We start from the raw sequence: 5,063 nt of genomic DNA on the forward strand, positions 1-5,063 counted from the left end.
GTGCGCGTGAGCCTTTAGTCGATAACAAGCTAGCAAGTCTGTATTGCTGCAGGTCCGGTCACTTAGAAAGCGCCTCAGTGATCTCGGGGCCTTCGCGCCTACGCCAGCACGGCAGGGGGCTCACCCCCTGTAGCCTTACTCGCTCCTACGGGCACCGAGTTTGGAGTCTTTGCTACTTACACAAGAAAAACCGCTCCAGACCAAACGTAGTCTATGAGGCGGAGGGGCCTGGACAAGGGTGTGCGCAGCGTCATCCGCTTGTTGCTGTAACATCCAGGTATACAAGCCTGCAATCCGTAACGCTTGCGTCGCCTAGGTGTACAAGTTGTATTTCTGCCAATCTATGGAATCATTGAATTTTCCCGTGGTGTCCTAAGGTTACGATTGTACTTGAATCGTAGCAGATAACCACTACGATGCATGCCAAGCAGAAGCGCGACCACCGCTCGCACGTTGTATCTGCTGAATCCCGGGCGAACCTTCGGTTTCGGAGGTAAGGTTTTGAACGAGACTATACCGTCAAACAAGCCCCAACCAAAAGCTTGGACATCAGGTTACCAAGCTACTTATAGACGATTGTTGACAGCCTGCTTGTTGTTAGCAGCGTCAAAACAACACCAAAAAAATCCCCAGGGTAACTGGTTCCGAGTCCCAGTGTTGAACATATTGTTTTTCTGAACCACTATTGTGTTATCGTTATCTATTACTTTTACACTATTAAATGCAGGTGTGTATGGTTAAGTATTTAGTGGTTAATTTAAGCTTGATAACCAACTCATTAACAACAAACAAACCACAAGCAAAAGCAAACACTCAGGTGTAACATGTGGTAAACATGAGTCCCCAGTTTGCGATTACAATATTGTTTTTTTCTGTCAATGTTTGTATTGTTATTAATGGAATATTATCCTTATCATTATTAAGCTTGTAACTTTGTATGTTCATTAAATGTGATATGGTTGAGTAAGTATTATGATAATTTGAAAACCAACATCATGCATAAAAGCAAGCAGCAAACAAACAAACACACAACAACAATCAGGTGTAACATGTTGGTAAACATGAGTCCCCAGTGTTGCGATTACAAATACTGTTTTTTCTTGCTTGTTTTGTTATCATTATCATTATTAAGCTTGTAAGATTGAATATTTCATTAAAGTGTGTATGGTTAGAGTAAGTATTAGTGATAATGTAAGCTTGATAACCAACATCATGCATAGCAAGCAAGCAAGCAAGCAACAAGCAAACAAAAACAAACAAACAAACAAACGCACACACACACACAACAAACAACCAGGTGTAACATGTTGGTATACTGCTGTGAGGGAAGTGATGAGGAGTCTTATTTTATTATTTGAGTAGTCATGCTTTTCCTTGAGTGAGACGGAATATCATTGAAATGCAACATTATTCTCCTTGTATTTGTTTGCATCAGCATTATTTCCTTCCTCGAGTCTATTTGTCTTGAGTGTGCGTATTCCATGATCCATGTATACAGCAGGCCGTCTATGCTGAGAAGAAAGAGTAAAGTAGATATAATGTCAGTGTTTGTGATAAATGGCTGACCGTTTCATTTTGGTGCGACTTGAGTGCATTGGGGCAGTAATATTTGAAAAGCGTGTAGCCACAAGTTTAAGGTATCTTCCCTAAGGGTGTTTAGACACGTGTGTGCTGCTCAAGTGTATATATGCATGCATGCAGGTGTGTTTGAGTTTGCTTCTAAATTACCCAGCCCCTGTGTGAAAGGAATGAGACACGGAGGAGAGGGGTTTGAACACAGGTCAGCAAGATTGCTATACGAGATCGCTGCCGCTGCTACAGAAAGACACACCGAGGAAAGGAGAAAGATCCACAGAGGAAGGAAGAAAAAGACGCTCACACAGAGGAAGGGAGAAAAAGACACACAGAGCAAAGTAAAACAATTAATGCAAGCTACTCCTTCGATTCACCACAGACACCAGTACAGAACACCTACAGTCTGTCAGATAGATAAATAGATACTCTACCTACCTACCTATCTACATAACCAACAGTAGACATACATACATACATACATACATACATACATACATACATAGATGCATAATTGTACGGCCAACATTCGAGTCTGGCTGGCTGGCTGTGTGTGTGTATGTATGTATGTAACCCAACATTGAGAAGGTAAACCCAAAAAAAAAAAAAGAAAAAAAAAAGCCAGGCTTATTACTCACAATGACACGCTTACAACTGCTATTATTATATTTCCCACCTACAAACACAGATAGGCAAACACACAAACAAATGAACGAATGGAACCTCTTCGAGGCACGAAGACACACACACAGGCACGAAGACACACACACACACACACAGACAGCCACACAAACTTACAATCATGCACAAGATCGTAAACAAGCTTGTTGACATTAACGAACAAGAAATTCACACAATAGCAACATGATTGCAACACCAACTCTTACCAGCAAGCACTCATTCATTCATTCATTCATTCATTCTTCCCACGCATCATAGGCGAGCGACGGGAACACAAAGCACCACTTACACCTTACCCTTTCCCACAATCAACCAACCATATACGTATGCGGGACATGCACTTATCATATATACATTCCTACACTCAAACACAAATCACACACTCAACTCATCACACACTGCATTCATCTCATCATCACATTCTCACCACGCAATATCATCACAGGTCAGTCACTGAACACAAAGCACATCACACACCTCACTCTTTCCCACAAGCACATTCACACCTTCACACATCCACTTACAAGCACATTCCACACCAAACACATCACACACTCATCAACACATTCACACACTCCATTCATGCCAACAGCACATTCACACCAACACTCACTCATTCACACAAGCACATTCACTCATATCACACAAGCACATTCACACAACTCACTCATTCACACAAGCACATTCACACACTCGCATACTCAATCATGCATACCAGCATACTCAACCATACATACAATCAATCAATCTATCACACACTCACATGCTCAACCACACATCCACATACTCAAACACATTCACAAAGCACATGGACAAGGAATAACTAACCAACTCACTAACTAACTAATTACACGTAGGCACTAAGGACCACGGACACACAACTACACAAAAGCATCAAAAATTCAAGAAGGAGGGGGGGGGGGGAGAGAAGAGAGAGAGAGCAAGCATTATTCAAAATCAAACACAGCAGCAAAAACAACAATGCAAAACAACTATCTAAAAAAAAAAAAAAAAAAAAAAAAAAAAAAAAAAAAAAAAACAAAAAAAAAAAATCCAATCCATTTCATTTCAATTTACTTTACTTTGCTCTTGTCTCGGGGAGACCTAAACGCCCAAGCCTCGGACAATACCACAGGGAAATGGACTCTATGCACACTGTCACACACCAATATTGGCCTTAACCACTGCATAAACCATCACACACCACCGAACTGCTCGTTTGCAAGACTAGTTTGACGGAAGACAGTTCAAAGTACCACCAATGATGAATGGTCGGTTACAGTCCGTTAAACATAGACACTTTGAATTAGTGTAGCCTAGCAATATATAAGACAAATATTACTGTACTAGATCAAATAACTTAATGTTTTTAAACGATATTCACAACAAGCAAACTAGATTATTAAAGTGTCGATAAATTAAAGGGTCCATCATCGTGAACGATCAAATAAGGGCGATGTAGGAACCCTTTTCAATAGATTGAATCGCTTTCGCTTTTATTTTATTTTTTATTTTTTTATCAATATTATACGTATTATTGTTATAATGGCGTATTTTTAGTTGTTGTCACTTACTTATATATATTTCTTTCTAAAAAGTCATTCATATACAATATTTCTTCTTGGATTTTTCTTAATTTTGGTATCCCCTTTTACTTTACCCCAAGCGAAGTATACAAATACATAAACTATTCGTAATATATTACTAGGAATTTTACTTATGAAAACCTCATATTCAGTAGCTTTTCTTATTGACATAATGAATGACAATAAAGAGAAAAAATGAAATGGTACTCTCTCTTCCTCTGTATATACATACATTTATAGCTATCTATCTATCTATCTATCGATCGATCGATCTATCTATGTAAAACATATATCTATGTATGCATCCTCATATACAATTGAAGTAATGCGGTGACTCATGTGCATACCTCTTACCTTATATTTATGTTGTATATCATACTATGACCACATATTTGGTAGTTAATTATTAAATGAGCCTGGATATAGAAGGCTATGTATACACATAGACATTCAAACATTATTTACACCTCGAATTGCTATTTATCGTTTCTGTACACCTACACACACTGATATAAAAAAACATATAGAGAGAGACGGACAGACAGATATATATACATACATATATGTATATATGCCATGTTTACATATATACACCCATACACCACACACACGCTACATATATGTATACATATAACACACACAAACAGAAACTGATTAGGAACATGTGACAGCATGTTATGTTGACATAGCAAACATGCTATAGAGACTTGTTCGCTCACTGGCGTCAGTTCTTACGCGCTAAAATCATGTTAAGATATGATTTATAATACTAGTGTATTCACTTAAATAAAGAAAAATACACTTTTCATTAAAAAAAAAAAAACACTGTATAACTTATGAAAGTAACAACCAATAAGTAAATTAGAGTTAAGATATTAGAAGTCATTATAAAGACTTGGATTTATCGGTGTTTACGGGAATTAAGGATGGATATTTTAAATAAGAAATACTCGTAAATGGTACAAATAAAAAGATTTCAATTCCACCTGGTGCTTGCTTACTTGAGTAGAGACACTGATGCCAGAATACAAAATATATATATATATATATATAGTATATAGATAATAATAATAATAATATATATACATAATAATAATAATAATAATAATAATAATAATAATAATAATAATAATAATGATAATAATAATAATAATAATAATAATAATAATAATATAATAATAAAGATACAGCAGCGGTCCGTGGCAACACAACACCGTTTTCGGC

The sequence above is a fragment of the Penaeus monodon genome, unplaced genomic scaffold (genome assembly GCF_015228065.2).
Source record: "Penaeus monodon isolate SGIC_2016 unplaced genomic scaffold, NSTDA_Pmon_1 PmonScaffold_457, whole genome shotgun sequence".
Classification (NCBI taxonomy): domain Eukaryota; kingdom Metazoa; phylum Arthropoda; class Malacostraca; order Decapoda; family Penaeidae; genus Penaeus; species Penaeus monodon.